This window comes from Sorex fumeus, unplaced genomic scaffold (assembly GCF_029834395.1).
Source record: "Sorex fumeus unplaced genomic scaffold, SorFum_2.1 ptg000063l, whole genome shotgun sequence".
NCBI classification, from domain to species: Eukaryota; Metazoa; Chordata; class Mammalia; order Eulipotyphla; family Soricidae; genus Sorex; species Sorex fumeus.
The window spans coordinates 44690396-44712597 of NW_026606120.1; the positions used below are offsets into that span (position 1 = coordinate 44690396).

At 53.0% G+C, this 22202-nt stretch overlaps 1 protein-coding gene across 3 annotated transcripts in view; it reads right to left on the reverse strand.

The window, feature by feature from the left end:
* RAP1GAP2 (RAP1 GTPase activating protein 2) overlaps nt 1-22202 on the reverse strand; it is a 255702-nt gene that overhangs the window by 219473 nt on the left and 14027 nt on the right. The window contains exon 1 of one of the 3 annotated variants that reach the window (XM_056127863.1): nt 19086-19156. The exons of the other annotated variants lie outside the window; for them this stretch is intronic. The gene's annotated coding sequence lies outside the window, so the exon portion shown is untranslated. Of the gene's footprint in view, nt 1-19085; nt 19157-22202 lie in introns of those variants that run through there. 3 annotated transcript variants of the gene reach the window in all.

The window sequence follows — 22202 nt, forward strand, 5'->3', positions numbered from 1 at the left end:
AACCCGAGTTCTGTCCCTGTCACCCCATATGGTCCCGGAGCCCAGGCAGGAGTGGTCTATGATGCTGGTGATGGGATTGATGTTGGAAAATTGTACACATAGAATTTGATCATCACTGATTATGAAGTTGGGTGCTATGAATAACTTTGTAACTTAAGGTACCTCAGTAAAAAATATTTTTTAAAAAAAATACATAAAAGCTGGGGCTGGGGTGATAGCACATGCAGGTAGGGCGTTTGCCTTGCACATGGCTGACCTGGGTTCGATTCCCAGCATCCCATATGGCCCCCCGAGCACTGCCAGGAGTAATTCCTGAGTGCACATGCCAGGAATAACCCCTGTGTATCGCCGGGTGTGACCAAAAAAAAAAAAAATACATAAAAGCTATCCTAGGACCAGAGAGAGAGAGTTCAACAGGTAGAGTACATGCTTTTTTTGAATCCCAGTACCCAGGAACTTCTGGGAGCAACCCATAATCACAGAGCTAGGAACAGTCCCCTGAGCGTTATCAGGTGTGACCCAAAAACAACAAAATACATATATCCTAAAAACCCAAGTGAACAAATGACGCAAAGCAGTTACTATAGGTAGAACGAGTCCAGACAGACCTGTGAACTCTTCTTTATTTTGTGTTTTTGTGCCACACCGAGTGGTTCTCAGGACTTACCCCTGGCTCTGTGCTCTGAGATCACTCCTGACAGACAGGCTCAGGGGACTACATGGGGTGCCAGGGATGGAACTTTGGTTGGTCACATATAATGCAAGTGCTCTTGACCCTGTACTATCTCTCTGGTTCCAGATCTGTAAGTCTGGGGGCTAGAGAGACAGTACAGCAAGTAGGGTATTTGCCTTGCACCCAGCCAGTATCCCCAGTATTCCAGATGGTCCTTTGAGCACAGAGCCAGGAGTAACCTCTAAGCATAAGCATCACTGGGTGTACCTTCCCCTCAACCCGCAAAAAAAAAAAAAAAAAAAAAAAAAACAGGGACTCAAAGATAGTCCAGCAGGGAGGGAGTTTACCTTGCACACAGCCAGCCTGGGTTCAGTCCCTGGCATCCCATATGGTATCCTGAGCACCACCAGAAATAATCCTGAGTGTAGAGCAAAGAGTAACCCCTGAGCATTGCCTGGTGTGGCACCCACCCCGCAGAAAAAGCAAAAAGAAAAAGAAAAAAAAAAGATCCATATGTCCTTAATATACCTAATCAATGTTTGGAAGAACACACAGCATTGGTCCAAGACTGGTTACCCCTGAAGCATGTAACTAGAACCTGTAATCCCGGAAAAGTGACTTTTCACTTTGTCTTTCTATATAGCTATTCTGGAAAGGGCTGCTCCCAGTATAATGCTCCAGGAGGCCACTCCTAGAGGTACTCAGGGGACCACGTGGTGCCAGGAATTAACCCTGGGTCCCAGATGCAAAGCGTGTGCTCCTGCCACGTAAGCAATCTCCCCAGGCCCAATATGCTATCTTCCTTTTGTGCCAAATAAGCAGATGGCCTGCCTCAAGAATCAGCGGCAGCTAGAAAGGTCCATTTCTTAAAACTCCTTAAACGAATTAGAGTGCAAACCAACCACTGACCCCAGTCCTGGGACCAGCTTTTCTGCCCTGAAGGGAGACTGTCTCAACCCCCAGTGGGACAGTCAAGGTCCCTCTCTCACTGCCTCGCTCCAGATGGCTCTTTCACCCACTCTGCTTCTCAGCAGTTTGTGTTAGTCTTCAGTGAGAAAACTCAAAGGCGACAAATGATCAACTTCGGGGAGGTAATTTGACAACATATATGAGACTCCTTATGTATGTGTCAAAGGAACTCTAGGGTGCAGATTTTGGCCCATATGGGAATCTGGGTGTTGAGCTCACATGGGTGTGTTAAATACATAGAGATGGGGCAACCCTGTACCTTACAATGTGTGCACTTTTCTGTAGAGACAATGAGCTTCATTAAAAGGGTGCTTTCTCTTTATGGGGCAGGAGCTGGGAGTTACACTTGGCAGTGCTCAGAGTATACTCCTGGCTCTCTGCTCAGGGGGGTCTCTCCTGGAGGTTCTTGGGGACCATCTGGGGCACCTGGAATCCAAGTAGGGTCAGCCAGATTCAAGACAATAAATGTACCCTCTGTGTTTCTTTCCAGACTCAACACAGAGAAGGGGAGGGGATTTGTTTTGTTTGGAAACTGCACCCGGTAATGCTCAGGGATAAGTTACTCCTGTTTCTGCTCTCAGGAATCACTCCTGGAAGTGCTCAGGAGACCATATGGGATGCCGAGGATCAAACCCCGGTAACCATATGCAAGGCAAACACTCTACCTTCTGTACTGCCTCTCCAGCCCGCCAGTGCTTAAGTTTACTCCTAGGTCTCTCAGCTTTTTATGTATTTTACTTATTTTTTGCTTTTTTTGGTTACACCGGCATTGCACAGGAGTTACTCCTGGCTCTACACTCAGTAATTACTCCTGGCAGTGCTCGGGGGACCATATGGGATGCTGAGAATCGAACCTGGGTCAGTCACATGCAAGGCAAACGCCCTACCCACTGTGCTATCACTCCAGCCCCCCGCTTTTTATTTTTAATTTTAATTTTTCTTGGGGAGGGCTCTTTGGGTCACACCCGGCAATGATGCTCAGGGTTATTCCTGGCTCTGCACTCAGGAATTAGTCCTGGCGGTACTTGGGGGACCATATGGAATGATAGGGATCAAAAAAAAGGGGGTCCTGGGCTGGAGCAATAGCACAGCAGGTAGGGTGTTTGCTTTGCACGCGGCCGACCCAGGTTCGATTTCCAGCATCCCATATGGTCCCCCGAACACCTCCAGGAGTGATTCCTGAGTGCAAAGCCAGGAGTAATCCCTGAGCTTCGCCGGGGATGCAGTTTCCAAACAAAACAAATCCCCTCCCCTTCTCTGTGTTGAGTCTGGAAAGAAACACAGAGGGTACATTTATTGTCTTGAATCTGGCTGACCCTACTTGGATTCCAGGTGCCCCAGATGTCCCCAAGAACCTCCAGGAGAGACCCCCCTGAGCAGAGAGCCAGGAGTATACTCTGAGCACTGCCAAGTGTAACTCCCAAAAAGAAAAAAAAAAACATGACTTTAAAGCCTCATGCATGCCAAGCATGCATTCTAACTCAACCTTTGAGCTACTTTCCTAGACCCTAAGATGTGTGCCTTTGACGAAGTAATTGCATTCCCAGTTCTGCACCAATCCAAAGCATTGAGTCCATTGTATTTTATGTGCCTTGAACACACTGTTGCCTTAATGATGAAACCCTGGGAACACAGGGACCAACTGTACTTTCCAAGAGGAGGTAACTTAGAGAAGGGCCTTTTTCACTCACAACTCATTTCTGACAGAAAAAAATTTTTTGCCTTTGGGTCACACTCGTCAATGTTCAGGGGTTACTCCCGTCTATGCACTCAGGAATTACTCCTCCTAATCTTTGCAGGTACCATATGGGATGCTGGGGATTGAACCTGGGTTGAATGCATGCAAGGTTGGTGTAAGCATCTTACCCGCTGCCCTATCTCTCCTGCTCTTGCCAGAGAAATTTTTATGTGACCTCAGTATATACAATAAGTACACAAATCAAACATTAACAGATAATAAAAGATGAATAAATTTATTTTAAAGCTGGAGAGATAGTTCAACAGGTCTGATGCTTGCCTCACAAGAAGCCAACCTGGGTTCAATTCTCTGGCACTGCTTATAGCCTCGAGTACTGCCATGAGTGATCCCTCAGCACAGAGCCAAGAGCAAGCCCTCGACACTGCCAGGTATGGACTTCCCCCACCAAAAAAATAAAGAAAGAAATAAAAAAGAAAGATTTTTAAAAACAAAGTTTGAGTAGTCTGAGTGATAGCACAGCAGGTAATGTGCTTGCCTTGCACACAGCTATCCTAAGTTCAAGTCCCAGCACCCCATATGATCCCCTGGGCACAGCTACAATGATCCCTGAGCTCAGAGCCAGGAGGAAGTCTGTGCACTGCTGTGTATGACAAAACAGAAAAACAGAAAAAAATAAACAAAATTTGAGGTGGGGTGGTTTGGGGTCACACTGGGTGATGCTCAGGGGCTACTCCAGCTTGGTGCTCAGGACCATGGAACGCCAGAGAGCAAACCCAGTCCTCCTACATGCAAATCACACACCCGACTCCATAAATCCATCTCTCTTTAAAACAGAATTTTAAGAAGTAATGTGGCTGAATAAATAGCAGTACTCCTACATTAAAAAAAAAAGAAGAAGTAATGTGATCCCTACAGTGACCCACAGCTTAAAAAGCCAGGATCTGGGGACTGGAGAGACAGTACAGCAGAGCTAGTACACTCGCCTTGCACATGGCTGACACAGGATCAATCACTGGCACTGTATATGGTCCTCTAAGTCCCACCAGGAGTGACCCCTGAGCACAGAGCCAGGAGTAAGTTCTGGGCACAGTCATATGTAATCCAAAAACACGAGAATGTAATCCAAAAGGACGAGAATAGGGTGAGGTGGCAGGAAGTCAGGGCTTAGGGCTGGAGAGATAGTACAGTGGGTAGGGCGCTTGCCTTACATAAAGCTAACTGGGTTTGATCCCCATATAGCATCTCCCAACAAAAGGGCACATTCCAGCCAGTGCCAATGAGTACAGAAGTATGTGAAATGAGATTAGAGAAGAGTGACAGTTCTGAATGTGATCGAGCAGGCTAACCAATATATTCAGGGCCATCTACTGTCTAGATGGTTACTTTATTTTCTTCTTCTTTTTTTTTGTGCTTTTCTAAATTTTGTAAGTTTTATGATGGGCTGGAGCCATAGCACAGCGGGTAGGGTGTTTGCCTTGCACACAGCTATCCTAAGCCAACCGGCCAACCCGGCTGACCCAGGTTCGATTCCTTTGCCCCTCTTGGAGAGCCCTGGCAAGCTACCAAGAGTATCTTGCCCACTCCGATATGCCAAACACAGTAACAAGTGTCACAGTGGAGATGTTACTGGGACCGCTCAAGCAAATCGAGGACAGTGACAGTGACAGTTTTATGATATAAGCAGATCTTTTATAATTGGATTATCAGGAGCACTATTTAAAACAATGCAAATAAGTCCAGGGAGATAGCCCAAAGGAACCGAGCACATGCTTTGCATGCAGAAGCCCTGAGTTCAATCCCAAGCACCACATGGTCCCGTGAGCACCCCTCAGAGTAGCCCCCAAGCACCACTGGTGTGACCCAAGAAACAAAAATAATTTTTAAAAAAAAGGAAACAAGAAGGGAACAAGTACAGTGCTATAAAATAGTGATTCTCAAGTGACAGGCCATGAAAATCCAAGCTATTGTCACCAGTCATATGACCATCATTAATCTCTCTACACTCAGACCAGACTTCCCTGCTGTAAATAGTCCCTATCTCACAGGACTGTGGGGAGCTACGAGGGTGCATACAGGTAACACCCGCAGAGCAATACCTGGCACAGGGCTATTAGAAGTGTCAGCCAGTGGGCCAGGGAGACTCAATGCTTTGCAAATGGGAGGCTCAGACTCAATCCCCAGGGGTGGAGACCCACGTTCGATCCCCGTTTAGTCGACTCTGCAGATGGTGCTGATGAGGTGAGGAACATCGGATGAAATCCACGACAATAAGGCCATCATCTTTAACTACAGAGTTATCTGAGCAAGGCTTGGACTTCAGAAGTCTGAAGAGGATTCTCTCTAAGATCACAAAGTCAGCTCCTGGTCAGCCTCTGTAAAGAGACGGCACGCCCAGGCCTCCCCTGTTACTTGCAAAACCTCACCTGCTATGTCCACTAGGAGGGGCCAGAAGGTGGGCACTGGAGCCCTCTACAGGCACATTTGGGTAGTGCAGGGTGGAAAAGCTGGGCTTTTCTTTCGTCTTTTGTCCAGGATGGCAGCCATATTGCCCTCACACCCCCAGCCAATAGGAGGAATGAGGGAATTGTATGTCACAGGGAATAAATAATGACCTCTTGGTGTCAGACACAAGTGTTCCACTCCAATTCCAACATTAAATGTGGCTGTGGGGAAACCCCTTACAGTCCTTGTCTCCCATTTTCTCTGTAAAACAGTAACTGCAGTTGTGTCTCAGACTTCCATAAACCCGGAGTTGTAACACTTCACTTCATTTCATTTTTACCACAACCGTGTCCTCTTTCCTGGTGAGGAAACAAAGACTCAGAGAGAGTAAAAGGAATTGTCCTCCCGTTGTTCATCGATTTGCTCGAGCAGGCCCAGTAACGTCTCCATTGTGAGACTTCTTGTTACCATGTTTGGCATATTGAATACTCTCCGTAGCTTGCCAGGCTCTCCGAGAGGGGCGGAGGACTCGAACCCGGAGGCTGGCTGCGTGCAAGGCAAACGCCCTACCGCTGTGCTATCACGGGGCTGGTAGCTGATGGTGACAGAATCCAAACTGAGTTCCTGATTTTAACCCTTTTGCCATCTCTATAGGGAATAAGGGAAGTACAGATTGTGAGACTCCTGCAGGCGGGGGTCATACAAATCCCGGGAGTCTTTCTGGGCTCTCGGCCAATGCCCAACTGAGAAGCAACCCTAATGAAGCCAGGAGAAGCAAATCCTGGGATTCCTCTCCAGACCTGGCAAGCTGGGCTGGGAATGTTCCTGGCAAATAAACAGTGATCCATGTGGAATTAGGTAGGGGACAGAAAAGAGAAGTAAGCTCCACCAGACACTTATAAGAGCTTGAGCAGAGGATAGAGAAATAGTACAGCAGGCAGGGGGCTTGCCTTAGCAAGCAGCTGACCCAGATTCATCCCCAGCATCCCATATGCTCCTTTGAGCCCTGAGAGGAGTGATTCCTGTGTGCAGAGCCAGGAGTAAGACCTGAGCACTTTAAGGTGTGCCCCCACCCACCCACCCACCAAGAAAAAGACCTGATCTACATAAATAGTAGGGGCTAGGGTGCATGCCTTGTATGGGCCTGACCCAGGTTTCATTCCTGGAACTGTATGGTCCCCTAAGCACAAGCAGGTATGGTCCTGATGTTACAGGTCCCAAATAGCACCCATCCTCAACCCTAGAAAGTAGTTCAAGAACCACCAGCCGCATTGGTAGAGAATCATTAGGAGTGGCTCTCGACCTCCTGAATTCTGTTTGGGAGGCTCCTCTGGATGGACAGGGGCCCTCACATATCCCCAGCTCCAAAGCACTCCTGCAGGATGCAGCTTCATGGAATTTCCTCAATACCTGCTCCTTGCCCGGCAGAAGGTCTGACTTAGAGCAATATGTTAAATGGAGGCATAAAAAGGTCTTTTCCACTCAAAATCTTCCTCCTTTCTCCCCACTGCTGAAGGGCTCCTAGATCAGCATCTTCCATATTACAGGAGATGGGGTAGGAGGTGGGGCTGGATCCTGTAGTTTGATGAAAACCTGGGGACTGCCTCACCTGCGCATGGGGGACCTGTGGGTAAGAACATAGACATTAGGGGGCTGGAGCAATAGCACAGCGGGTAGGAAATTTGCCTTGCACATGGCCAACCCGGGTTCGATTCCCAGCACCCCATATGGTCCCCTGAGCACCACCAGGGGTAATTCCTGAGTGCAGAACCAGCAGTAACCCCTGTGCATCGCTGGGTATGACCCAAAAGGAGAAAAAAAAAAGAACGTAGAGCAATAGTACAGCAGGTAGGGTATTTGCCTTGTATGCAGTCAATCTAGGTTTGATCTCCAGCACCCTATATGCTCCACCCCCCAGCCTGCCTGGAATAATCCCTGAGCACAGATCCAGGAATGATACAGGTGTGACCAAAATATATAAGAACAGAGTCACTAGTTTTGTTTTGCTTGAGGGCCACAACCAGCAGTGTTCAGAGCTCTCTCCTGGCTCTGAGCTCAAGGACCACACACTTGGCAGGGTTAAGGGAAACATCCGGGGTCCTGGGTCAGTTGTATGCAAGGCAATCTGCCTACCCTCTGTCCTATCTCACCAGCTCGAGAACATAGGCACTATTAAAGGCATAACCCAATGAGATACACACACACTGATGGTTAACCACGCCCCCCAAACAAACACATGTTTTACATATGGGGAAATTGTGGCACAGAGACACCAAGTAATCAGCTCATGGTCACTGGCCTGGAAGTGGCTATGACTGACTATATTTGCCAAAGATAGCCACAAGCCATCCATCTTTTTCTTTCCCTCCCACTTCAGTACCAGGGCTTGAATCCAGGTACTCACACATGCAAGGTGGGTTGTCTGTCACTGAGCTACCAGCCCCTTCACAAGTCACTTGGTGTTTTGATGGGGATTTGGAGTGGGGGCATGGGGGGTTGTTTTCCAGCCCCAGGTACTTGATTTTTCGTTTTGTCTATGGCTACACTGGTGGTGTTTAGGGGACCGCGTGGTGCAGGGGTGGAACTCAGACCTTCCACATGCAGCACCCGTACTCCTGCCCTTCGAGACATCCTACCTGCCCTCCACATGCCTTTTTTACCATGTGGCATTGACACTCATCATTGAGAGGAGGAGACCTCACTGCCCTCCTTTTAGATCAGAGAAGAAGTGTGATTATGGAAGAAGCAAGTCTGCATCACTTCTCAGGTGAGGCAAGAACAGGTGACACAAAGGCTGGAGTGATAGTACAGTGGGTCATGCACTTGACTTGTACACGGCCAACTCAGTATCCCCGGCATCCCACAGGGTCCCCAAGCCCGCCAGGAGTGATCCCTGAGTGAAGAGTCAGGAGTAAGCCCTGAGCACTGCTAGATGCAGCCTCCCAAGCCAACAAAAACAGGTGAAAGACCTTCTACCTCGCGCTCTTTCTTGGGATTCTTGCTCCGTAACCCAGCCACCATGCTGTGGAGAGTCACTCATGGCGAGAGCATGACAGGAGGCCTGTGTGTGGAGAGCTCTCAAGCCGATGGGCAGCCTCAGATGCTGGACATAAGCTAAGCAGCAGAGCCCCCTTGCAATTCCACCTCCTGGTCTTCCAGGTTCCCCAGGTACAAGGGCAGAGATGGCAGAGCCGAGGCTTGGCCCACCAAGCCCTGCCCAAGTTGCAGATCAAAATAAATGTTACCAGTGTTTGAACTAATAAGCTCCTGGGTGGTTTATTACACAGCATTCAAAAGCCAGACATGGGGGCTGGAGCAATAGCACAGCAGGTAGGGTGTTTGCCTTGCACGCGGCCGACCTGGGTTCGATTCCCAGCATCCCATATAGTCCCCCGAGCACCGCCAGGGGTAATTCCTGAGTGCAGAGCCAGGAGTAGCCCCTGTGCATCGCCGGGTGTGACCCAAAAAGAAAAAAAAAGGGCATTCCATGTACTAGACACGTGCTCTAGGACCCAGAGTAATAGCACAGTGGGCAGGGCATTTGCCTTGCACGCAACCCACTTGGATTCAATCATCTTCAATCATTGGCACTCCATATGGTGCCCCAAGCCCCACCAATAGTGATCTCTAAGCACAGAGCCAAGAGTAAGCCCTGAGCACCGCTGGGTGTGGCATAAAAACCAAATCAGAAAAAGACATGTGCTCTTAGGGCTGGAGAGATAGCACAGCGGGTAGGGCGTTTGCCTTGCACGCGGCCGACCCGGGTTCGATTCCCAGCATCCCATATGGTCCCCTGAGCACCGCCAGGAGTAACTCCTGAGTGCAGAGCCAGGAGTAACCCCTGAGCATTGCCGGGTGTGACCCAAAAAGCACTGCACTGCATCCCGTTGTTCATCCATTTTGCTAGAGTGGGCCCAGTAACATCTCCATTGTGAGACTTGTTACTGTGTCTGGCATATCAAATACATCACGGGTAGCTTGCCAGGCTTTGCCGTGCGGGCGAGATACTCTCAGTAGCTTGCCGGGCTCTCTGAGAGGGGTGGGTGGAGGAATCGAACCTGGGTCAGCCCAGCCGGCTGCGTGCAAGGCAAACACCCTACTGCTGTGCTACCACTCCAGCTCAACCCAAAAAGGGGGGGGGGGGGGGAAAGAACCAGATGTGGCAGGGGCAGGTCTGAACTCAGAGAGCTGGATGCAGAGCCTGGCATTGTCTGCAACTGCCCCTGCTGTAGGGGAAACCGGCAAGAGGAAAGGCTCTGAAAGTCTCGGGCTCTGAGAGTCTCTTTGTTGATTCCTTCCCTAAATGCTCCTGGCATCACCTTTGTGTTCCAAGCTTCCTGCAGGGGCTCAGTTAACTGAATAGACAAATCACTGTTCTAGGAGTGAAGAGGTAGGAGATTTTAAAAGATGCCTTTGCTCAGGTGTTCAGTGCAGGATGTTGCACTCCAAAGGGGCTCTCTGATCAGTGGGCTGCCCTGACATGGCCTCTCAGAGGGAGACTGCAACAGGAAATGCATCCAGCTTCCAGTTTCTTTCTTATTTTTCTTTTTTCCTTGTCTTTTTTTTTTTTGTCACAACCAACAGTGCTCAGGGCTTGCTCCTTGCTCTGAGTTCAGGTATCACTCCTGGAGGTGCTCAGGGGACTATATGGGATGCCAGGGATCGAACCCAGATTGGCCACGTACAAAGCAAGTACCCTCCCCCACTGTACTATTGCTCCTGCCCCACCTTCAGCTTTCTGAAGGGCAGAGGGAACAGCAGTGGGAGTCAAGATGCGAAGTGGAGGGGGCTGGAGTGATAGCACAACGGGTAGGGCGTTTGCCTTGCACGCGGCCGACCCGGGTTCGATTCCCAGCATCCCATATGGTCCCCTGAGCACCGCCAGGAGTAATTCCTGAGTGCAAAGCCAGGAATAACCCCTGAGCATCACCAGGAGTGACCCAAAAAGAAAAAAAAAAGATGCGGAGTGGAGGGAGAAAGGGGGGGCTCAAAGAGCCAGGGTGGATGACACCTTCATGCAGGAGCCTGGGTTCAGTTATCGGCACAGTATGTCTCTGGAGCACAGAATCAGGAGTGCCCCCTGAGTACCCTGAGCCCAAACACCAAGGAGGAAAAGGGGCAGGGGGAGAAGAGACTTGGGTCCCATCCCAGCTCCACTCCTCACACACTGCCATAGTGACTCACTTGCTCTGGGGTGCTTTCAGAACCCACCTGAGGACTGAGCTCCACGGAGCCAGTAATCTGAGATGTGCTTCACACCATGCACAATCAGGAAAAGCTCCAGAAAGTTCATAATCGGGGCTGAAGCAATAGCACAGCGGATAGGGTGTTTGCCTTGCACGTGGCCAACCCGGGTTCAATTCCCAGCATCCCATACGGTCCCCTGAGCACCGCCAGGAGTAACTCCTGAGTGCAGAGCCAGGAGTAACCCCTGAGCATTGCCGGGTGTGACCCAAAAAGCACTGCACTGCATCCCGTTGTTCATCCATTTTGCTAGAGTGGGCCCAGTAACATCTCCATTGTGAGACTTGTTACTGTGTCTGGCATATCAAATACATCACGGGTAGCTTGCCAGGCTTTGCCGTGCGGGCGAGATACTCTCAGTAGCTTGCCGGGCTCTCTGAGAGGGGTGGGTGGAGGAATCGAACCTGGGTCAGCCCAGCCGGCTGCATGCAAGGCAAACACCCTACTGCTGTGCTACCACTCCAGCTCAACCCAAAAAGGGGGGGGGGGGAAGAACCAGATGTGGCAGGGGCAGGTCTGAACTCAGAGAGCTGGATGCAGAGCCTGGCATTGTCTGCAACTGCCCCTGCTGTAGGGGAAACCGGCAAGAGGAAAGGCTCTGAAAGTCTCGGGCTCTGAGAGTCTCTTTGTTGATTCCTTCCCTAAATGCTCCTGGCATCACCTTTGTGTTCCAAGCTTCCTGCAGGGGCTCAGTTAACTGAATAGACAAATCACTGTTCTAGGAGTGAAGAGGTAGGAGATTTTAAAAGATGCCTTTGCTCAGGTGTTCAGTGCAGGATGTTGCACTCCAAAGGGGCTCTCTGATCAGTGGGCTGCCCTGACATGGCCTCTCAGAGGGAGACTGCAACAGGAAATGCATCCAGCTTCCAGTTTCTTTCTTATTTTTCTTTTTTCCTTGTCTTTTTTTTTTTTGTCACAACCAACAGTGCTCAGGGCTTGCTCCTTGCTCTGAGTTCAGGTATCACTCCTGGAGGTGCTCAGGGGACTATATGGGATGCCAGGGATCGAACCCAGATTGGCCACGTACAAAGCAAGTACCCTCCCCCACTGTACTATTGCTCCTGCCCCACCTTCAGCTTTCTGAAGGGCAGAGGGAACAGCAGTGGGAGTCAAGATGCGAAGTGGAGGGGGCTGGAGTGATAGCACAACGGGTAGGGCGTTTGCCTTGCACGCGGCCGACCCGGGTTCGATTCCCAGCATCCCATATGGTCCCCTGAGCACCGCCAGGAGTAATTCCTGAGTGCAAAGCCAGGAATAACCCCTGAGCATCACCAGGAGTGACCCAAAAAGAAAAAAAAAAGATGCGGAGTGGAGGGAGAAAGGGGGGGCTCAAAGAGCCAGGGTGGATGACACCTTCATGCAGGAGCCTGAGTTCAGTTATCGGCACAGTATGTCTCTGGAGCACAGAATCAGGAGTGCCCCCTGAGTACCCTGAGCCCAAACACCAAGGAGGAAAAGGGGCAGGGGGAGAAGAGACTTGGGTCCCATCCCAGCTCCACTCCTCACACACTGCCATAGTGACTCACTTGCTCTGGGGTGCTTTCAGAACCCACCTGAGGACTGAGCTCCACGGAGCCAGTAATCTGAGATGTGCTTCACACCATGCACAATCAGGAAAAGCTCCAGAAAGTTCATAATCGGGGCTGAAGCAATAGCACAGCGGATAGGGTGTTTGCCTTGCACGTGGCCAACCCGGGTTCAATTCCCAGCATCCCATACGGTCCCCTGAGCACCGCCAGGAGTAATTCCTGAGTGCAGAGCCAGGAGCAACCCCTGTGCATCGCCGGCTGTGACCCTCCCCCAAAAAAGTGAATAATCCTGGGGATGTGAATCAGAATCCCCTGAGGGATGTCAGGAGCACTGGACCTCACACGGCTCCCAGGAGCTGTGCCAAACTCTCAGGGAAGAAGGCCTGAATGGGGAGAGGAGACAGACTTCAAACCGCTAGCACCAAGACCTCTGGCGGAGCTGGGAGGAGGGGAGCGGGGTGTGGACCCACACTCCCCTAAAGCACGCTGATGGAGACAGCCCATTTCTGCCACCCCTACAGCTCCCTACTCACCTCCTCATCCCAGAGTGCTCCCACTCTCTCAGTGCCTGGAGATGGGACTGCCTGTCCCAGTCCCCCGGCACCCCAAAAGTAGTGTCACCAGCACAGCCCTCAGTAAGCAGGTGACAGAGGAGGGATGGGCCACAGAAAGCAAAATGGTGTAGAAGATTCGGCGAGTCCGCTGGGGGACAGATCACCTGCCACCAGACAGGGGAACCTCAGGGACTGGGGAGAGCACCTGGCAGGCTACCAACACTTGTGGCCAGAGAAAAGCACACAGCGCACCAGCAGGGATACACAAGCACATAGGCACAGACGTGCACACCTCACTATAGGGCCGTCAGACACACAGACACACACACACATGCACACACATACACACATTCACATATGAACTCACACCCAACATGCACTCACACATGCTCACTCACATGTGCATTCACACACATTCACACATGCACAAACTACTCTCACTCTCACACACTCACACATACCCACTCATACAATCTCACACTCACACTCACACCTTCTCATACACTTAAGTCTCTTACACACAGTGTCACACTCACTCATTTACATTCACATATACCATACACTCCACACACATGCTCACACTCTCACACACTCATACACTCTTCAGACACACGTACACTCACCCTCTCACATAATCACAAACACTCACATATACTCCCAGTCACTCCTTTACACACACTCAAACACTCCCACCCACACTCATGGACTCTTCCACACACATATATACACACATGTTAACATACTCATGTACTCTTTCACACACAGATACACTCACACTCACACTCAGATGCTCACATGCACTCATACACTTTTTCATATACACACACTCACACTTCCACACACTCCCCTCCTCTCCCCCCCACACACAAATACAACACACACACACATACACACACATACACACTGCTCTTGGTCACTGCCTGACAGCTAATTGGCAGCTCTCCCAGTGCCCAAGTCTGCTGTGACCTGGGAAAGGGGACAGGAACAAGCGGGTTCTGCGGACAAACCACAAGATGGAGCACAGACAGAGATAGGAGCCCCACACGCCCCATCTCAAGCCAGGGCCGCCAAAGCAGACCACTCGCCTTAGATTTTTGGGAGCCTCTTTTGCTGCTTCACCCCTTGAGCAGGTGAAAAAGAATCTCTTTAGAACCATCTGGAAGTCCTAAAGAGTTGTGGCAGAGAGAGAGAGAGAGAGAGAGAGAGAGAGAGAGAGAGGGAAGGAAGGAAGGAAGGAAGGAAGGAAGGAAGGAAGGAAGGAAGGAAGAAGAGAGAGAGAGAAGCATGGCAAGCTAATGTCAGACATGAGGTAGAACTTCCCAACAGAGGCGCACCAAAGCATTGACAGGTGTGGACCGGAGTGTCATTCTCCCAAAGATACCTTCTAAGGGCCGGAAAGATGACGGCCCAACAGGCCGGAGCTTGGAGCCTGATCCCTAGCACTGCGTGGTCCCCCAAGCTCTAGCAGGATCAATCCCCAAGCACTGAAGGAGGAGAAGCACCAAGTTGGGCCCAAAAATTCAAAACAAATGAGGGCTGGAGCAATAATACAGTGGGGAGGACACTTGCCTTGCACATGGCTGACCCGGGTTCAATCCTCAGCACCACATATGGTCCCCTGAATCCACCAGGTGTGATTTCTGAGCACAGAGCCAGGAGTAACCCCTGAGCATCATTAGGCGTGTCACTCACCCCCCCCCCCCCCAAAAAAAAGACAAACAACAAAAGCACCAAAGAGGTGAGTGGAATCTGGATGACAGGCCAGGAAGGCAGTCGCCGTGCCTCCCGCTGGCAGGCAGAGGCTGGCGCACTGACCTTTCCCGTGCAAGAACCAGAGGCAGCTGCATCCGGCCCCACTGTGCAGACTCTCCACGGGAGAGGGAGGGAAGGCGTGGGGGGGGGAGGGGGGTGCATATTACTCAGGGATGGGAGAGAACAAGGAGGCCAGGGCCACCTTGGTTCCATGGCAACAGGCCTCCACAAAGGACACAAAGGACATCCATCCCTTCTCCAATCAGTGCTCCCCATGGGCCCCCAGTGTCTGCAGACAACACCCCCGCCCACTTGCCGAAGTGGGCAGTAGCCCGAGAGAGGCAAATCAGCATGTAGAGAAAAAGCAGAGCAGCGAAGCTGGTCAAAAATGTGCCCTGAAATGTCAAGCCTGTCCCAGACTATGCCCTCAGGTCCCCCCACCTTCTTAAAGGCCTTCTTGCAGCCCTTCTTACTGGCCACCCAAACTGCAAACCAGCCTGCCCCCAACCACTCAGACAATCGAATGCCTGGCACGGACATGGCCCCGTTCGCCAAAGGCTAGTTCCTCCATCCTTCCTCTGCCTCCTGCCAGACTGATCTCATCTCCCCCCTGCCCTCTGTTCCGTCTCACCCTCCCCCTGTCCTGTCCTCCCCACTGACTGTGGCTCAGACCAGTGCCCACAACCATCTGGCAGCTCCAAACGCCAGCAGCCGCTCTCCCTCTGCTCCTTCAAGCTGCTTCCAAGCTGCCTGATCTCCTCGCCCCCTCGATCCAAAGCTCAGCTCCCAGGTCCTGCTGAAGACAGAGTCCAGGGAGAGAAACATCTGGGCCGACCCAGGGCCAGGGCACGGCTGGGCCTCAAGACAACAGCATGTGAAGCTGAACCATTCAGAGGGTCTGGGAACGCGGCTTGTGATTCTGTGTGGAATTGACCAGGCCCAGGGTCTGTCCCTGAAGCCCCAGATCTGACCAGGGGGAGTCTTCAGAAATCATCTTCCCGGGCCGGGAAAGTACAGTGGGTAGGGCGTTTGCCTTGGACGCGGACGACCCGGATTCAATCCTCAGCATCCCTTATGGTCCCCCAAGCACCACCAGGAGTAATTCCTGAGTGCAGAGCCAGGAGTAACCCCTGAGTATCGCTGGGTGTGACCCAAGAAGAAAGAAAAAAAAAACACCTTCCCAGCCTCCCCCTCCACTGGAGAGAATAACTCTGGGCCACCCGGACACACTGGTATCCGAAATACAGAGAGCTGCTCCTTGCCTGGAGCCCTAGCCACACAACCAAAGAGTTCACAAACTTAATGTGGGCCCAGAAATAGGTTCCTGATGAGGCACCAGCCTTGCAAATTTATCCCCCAGCCCTACCCACCCCGCACGCCCAGAACAATCCTAAAGGCACTGCTGTTTGGTGCCCCTGACATCAGAACAATAGGTGTGATCTTTGGCACCCCACAGTGAGTTGGCGGGAGAATGTGAGCACTGTAGTCAGGTTTCCGACCCTGGCGAGCACCACCACCACTCGTGGGAGCACAGAAAGCCAGTATGCGAGCAATACCCCCAGCCCTGTCACAGCACCAACAGAAAAGAAGGGGGTTAAGCAATGTTCTTCATTTTATAAAATAAAACATTCCATAAATGCTTTCCTTTCATGGAATGAAGCATTATTTCCCATGCACAAGCCCCAGATAAGGAAACCGAGGCTCAGCGGCATTAGGTCGATTGTCCAGAGTCACACGGTGTGTAAGACGCCTCTGCGTGCTACTTTGAGCTCCCTGGGCCCACTCCTCACTCCAGCCCCTTGGGCAGTGACCAGCGGTGCAGGTTTCAGCAGCATGGGGTGGGGCATACTTTAACCCCAGGTCACATGGAACTTCTTGGGGCAGCAGCATGCAACGCCCACAAGAACCCACAGGGCCTCATTCACATGCAGTTCATGGAGTCCACCACTGTGTACTCAGGAGTACAGGGGGTGCAGGAGCTGACAGGTGAATGCTGCCTCGCCTCACTCTCTGACAGGGAGTTTGTTTGTTTGAGGGCCACACCCGGCCATGCCTAGGGGTTACTCCTGGCTACTTCCTGCACTCAGGAATTACTCCTGAGAGTGCTTGAGGACCATATAGGATGCTGGGATCAAACCCAGGTCTGTCACATGTAAGAGCCCTACCTGTTGTACTATCTGTCTGGCCCCAACAGGGCAGCCCTGAAAGGGATTCCAGAGAGGACCAGTCGCCACAAGCTGGTGGGAATCAAATTTGTAATGCACCTCATATGATTTCCCCGGTCTCTCCTGCGCGCCCACTGCCCCTGCTCTTGTCCCTCCCAAGACTGACCCATGTTTATGGGGACTCAGCTCAGGCATGAGGCTGGGGATTAAAAGTCAGGTCTGAGTGACAACAGACATTCTGTGCCAGGGTCCCTTTCCCCTAAAACCATGAACCACCAAAGCCCAACCACACTAGATGCAGACAGACTCCTGGGGCAGAGGCACAGGAGGGCTGGGACGGAACCCACAGCTTCTCTTTTGTCATCTCTTCTGGAGCTGAGCCACCCCTGCCACGTTGTCTCCAGAGATTCTGTAGCATGGGAGTCCCCACAGACCCCTCCAGCCCCACCACAGAGGCTGGAGACAGCCAGGTCTGAGCAGCCAGACCTAGCGGACAGCCAGTGCCCCATTCCTGACTCAAACCCCTACACACCTGCCTGAGGGGACGGGCAGACCCCAAACTCCTCCTGTCACGGAGCCATGCTGGGACTTTTCTGGGGGAGCACAGATCCTGAGTCACTCCCAGTCTCTGGCTACCCAGCAAAGGCAGCTTCTGTTTACTCTTCACCCCACAGCAGGAAGGAGGGGCGGAGCTGGAATGGGGGGGGGGGACTTCTCTCTCCACGGGAAACTGAGGCCCATGGTCACAAAGCATGGAAAGAAGTAGGAAGCCTGACTCCAGGCCCAAGGAACCGTATTGTGCCCTGGTGAGGGACACTGACAGAGGCCGAGCCCAGATCCCACTTGCATGTGAATGCCATGTGTGTCAGGAGGGTGAAGGGGGAGCAACAGGAAATAGATGCCAAGAAGGATTATCCCCCTCCCCCCTGCCCCTCTCCCCCACCACGTCCCTCCAACCCCATCAGCTCCAGGTCTAGACATGCAGCCACTGGCAGTGGCAGAACCAAGTGCAGTCTCCACAGTGCTGAGGTCCCCTGAGCAGGGCTGGCACCCCCTAACCCACCCACCCCGCAGCTGAGGAGTGAGCCTCAGGCTGCTCCAGCCGCAAAGGCCTCCTGGGCACCACCACCGCACCATCTAGCTCCCCACCCCCCCACAAAGGCACAGGTTGGAGTGAGGATGGCAGGGACAAGAGGGAAAACACTTTCAGGAGGAAAACACAAACCCAAGCCAGCAGGCTCCAGGGTCCTCCTGGGCTCTCCCAGACTCCCGGCTCTCTGCTTCTCCCACCACCTGTAAACAGCCCACTACAGACACCCCGGTTGGCTTCTCCTGCCAGAGTCTGAAGGGCTGAGCTGAGGCTCACTCCCGCGCGCGCGCGCGCGCGCACACACACACACACACACACACACACACACACACGCACGCACACCCCGAGTGCGCCAATGCCCCACCCGCAGATTTCTGAGCCCAGTCACCCCACCTCCCAAACATCCCCCAACCCCGCGCGGAGCGGGGCTGCGCGGGGCACCGCGGCGCGGGCACACACACGCACTGACACACTCCCGACACAGCCCCGCTTCCACGCTCGGTCCCACTCAGCCCTCGCGCCCGGGTCTCGGCTGCCTGCGGGGATGGCCACGCCGGCCCCACTGACCTTTGGGGCCCCTGGCGCCCCGGGCTCGCTCCCGACGTGGCCGCGCAATGGCACCCGCGGGAGGCTGGTGGCGCTCACCCCGTCGCCGCCGCCAGCGCCGTGTCCATCCGGACCCCAGCGCCCTCCTCCCGGCGCGGGCTCCCCTCGCAGCCCGCCCAGCCGCGTGCACCGTCACCGCGGCGCGCACACGCGCACAGCCCGCCCCGCACGCACGGGGCTGCGCCGCCCGCAGCCGCCCGCGCACCTGGCGGGGAGGTTCGGGTGGGGCAGTGCCCACCCGGCTCTCCAGATGCCCGCGCCGCCGTCCGTCACCACCCGGTCCCCGGGTGGGGGCGGGGGGCGCAGCCGCGCAACTGCTCGGGAGGATTGGGGGGCGTCAGGGAGGGATCGGGTCCCCGGACCTGAGCGCCGTGCGCCGCCGCGGGGATGCTCGCGTCGCCACCGTCTGGGGATGCCCGAGGCGGCTTCTCCGGAACAAAGGCGCGGGGCGGGGCGGCGGCGCCCAGGGCCCGGAGGCGAGAGCGGGAGCGGCCCACCTGCTCGCACGAGTCGCTGGGGAAGAGGCAGGCTGGGCGCTGAGGAAGGACCTGGAAAGGGTCCCGGGTCCTGGTCCGTGGGGGAGGACGTCCCCCAGCTCTGCGTGGAGGAGACGGGAGAAGTGCGCAGCTCCCGGTGCTTGGCAGTGGGAGGCCAACCGGAAGGATGGCCAGAACCCCTGGAACTGCCCCCGTGCTGGATCGGGCAGCCTACTCCGCACAAACGCGCCGCCAGTTTCTGCCAAACCAAAAAGGGCACCTGAGCTGCCAGGGTCTGAAGGAATGGAGAGGGTCTTCTGGGCAAACTCTGGGAGGTGCGAGTCCCGCGGGGGCGGCCGCCAAGCAGGGCGTGAGCACCTCAGTGACGGGAAGCTCACTCAGTTCTCCGCAGCTCTGGGCGCTAGAAAGCTCTTCCCTTAATAGCACGAAGATTTTCCTCTGCTGTTGGTCTGGCGCGTCACTCTGCGCTGGCCACAATAGCTTTCTTCATCTAGAACAAACCTGGGACCTTGAACTTGCTGTTCCCCTGCAGGAATACTCTTCTCCCTCATCCATTAACACCCCATCACGGGCAGCTGCTCCATAAATCTTCAGGGACTCAAGGCAAATATCCCTGTCTCTGGAGAGCCTCCCATCCGCCCCAAACCCACACCCACTGCTTTCTTTACTCTTGATCTCAGTGCACTGTTCGAGATGCTTCCTCTGCTGTCTGCTCACCTCAGAAAATTTTCTTGCTTCTGTGTCAGTCTCCCACTGAATATGTGTGTTTCCTGTGGAGACAGGACCAGTGCCAGCCTGACAAGGCACCATAATCTGGGGCCTGAGCCAGCGCAGGGTAGAAGGAAGAAAGGCAGGCAGGGTGGTCAGCCCACCGCTCACATCCTTTCAGCAGCCTGTCCCACCGTGTCCTTACATGCACCCTGCCCAGGATCTCAGGGTGACATCTGACACAGTTCCTGTTCACTGAATAAGGGAACAAACCAAGAAATCTGATGGGCTTCAGTCTCAGAGCAGTGGGACCTCCCCTCTCTGACTATGAACTCTGCCCTGCCCAAGCATTTCTCATAAACCTCAAACTGGAGGCCTTACCTAAGCTTTCAGTTGACTGAACCCTCAACCAGCCAATTCTCTCATCTGCCTTCTCACATGCATACTGAATTGGGGGCCAAAATCAATTACTTTTTATCCCCTTCTCTTACTGTTTTTTTTTTGGGAGGGTGACAGACACATCAGGGCTCAGGGGCTTACTCCTGGCTCTGCACTCAGGGATCACTTGTGGAGGGGTTCAGGAGGACCAAACGATGTTCCAGTGATCAAACCCAGGTTGGCCACGCACAAGGCAAGTGTCCTGCCCTGCCCCGTACTGTCACCTCAGGTTAAGCAGGCAGAGCCGAACCACTTCAGTCTTAGAACAGGCCTCCCCACTCCCTGAGCACCAGAAGCTCCTGGTGACCTGAGTAACCCTTCCCAGCATTTCTTGGTTCCTGTCGATTCCAGCTAGTGCCCGTTTAGCCTGGAGCCACTTTCCTAAGGCTCCTGCAAAGGTCTAGGCAGGGAAGACCTTGCCCTCATGGCACCAATGTGCCAGTGGCCGCAGACAGTGGACAGAGAGCAGGAAGAGGACCAGGGAGCTGAGCGCTTTGGTGGCTGGAGGGAGCGGGTAAGCGCTTTCTGTCAGAGGGCACTTGGCATGCAATAGGGCTTTATACTGCCTGAAACTGAAGCTCCAGCCCTTCGTGCCCACATTTCCCCAGTGTGCTCCCAAGACAACTGCTGTCCTTTCCTGAAAGCCCTCACAGCTGCACTCTCAGAATTTCTTGTCCAACTCTTCCCAATGTGCTTGCCTTAAGCTCCAGGCAAAGGTTCTCATACTTATTTGGCCTACCACCCCTTTACCAGAAAACCAAGTCATTCACGCAGGAAACCCCTGGAAATCTACCTTCTTTAAAAGATCAACAGGGCTGGAGTGATAGGACAGCGGGGAGGGCTTTTGCCTTGCTCGTGGTCTACCCGGATTCGATCCCCGGCGTCCATATGGTCCCCCAAGAACCACCAGGAGTCATCCCTGAATGAAAAGCCAGGAGCAACCCCTCAGCATTGCTGAGTGTAACCCAAAAAGCAAAAAAATAAAAATATTAAAAATAAAAGATTAACAGAGGATCAGAGAAATTGTAGAGTGAGTAAGGTGCTTGCACTTTGCATGTGGCTAACCCAGATGTGAACCCTGACATCCTCTATCCCCTCCCTCCACACATGGTCACCTTCAGTATTCCCAGGAGTTATCCCTGAAGGCAGAGCCAGGAATCAGCTTTAAACACACGGTGTGTAGGCCCAAAAATTACAATTAGAATAAAATAACAACAGAAAGCTCCCTACTATGGGCCTCCTGGGTGGTGTCACCCACTTTGGGAACCATGGTTAGCATCTAAGGGCTTCCTGTCTTTTCTCTGTGTTGTGTAAAGCCCTCTGGAGTCTAACCGCCTATTCCTGGAACCCCAGGAGCTTCCTGATGGCCCGAGAAACCTTTCCCAGCATTTCTGTCACTTCCACAGTGTCACCCAGTCTGTGGGCGCCTTTTTGAGCAGAACCGCACCCAGAATTTTTGTCTGCCTTGCTACTTTCTGACATCTCTGAGATCATCAATGAGACAAGATGCTCTTAGCTGAATAGACTGCTCTTACCCGACTAAGCAGTCTGGAGCTCCTTTAGAGAGCTGCCCCTACGATGACCTTACTTTCACTCTCCCACCCCTGGAGAGGAGACCTTGGCACTCAGGGTCACAAGGATCCTGCTAACTTGAAACCTGGAGCAAGAAGGCTTTGAAGGGGAAGTGAAGAGAAAGGTCCAGGGTCAGGTCCAGACACCTGGGGCAAAGGTGTGAAGGCATCCCAGTGTGGAGGAAGCGTAGGCAGGAATGTGGGAGCAGGAAACAGAGCCGGGAAATGGCCTTGTTCCCCAGCTGCCCATCCAGACTGGCAGGGC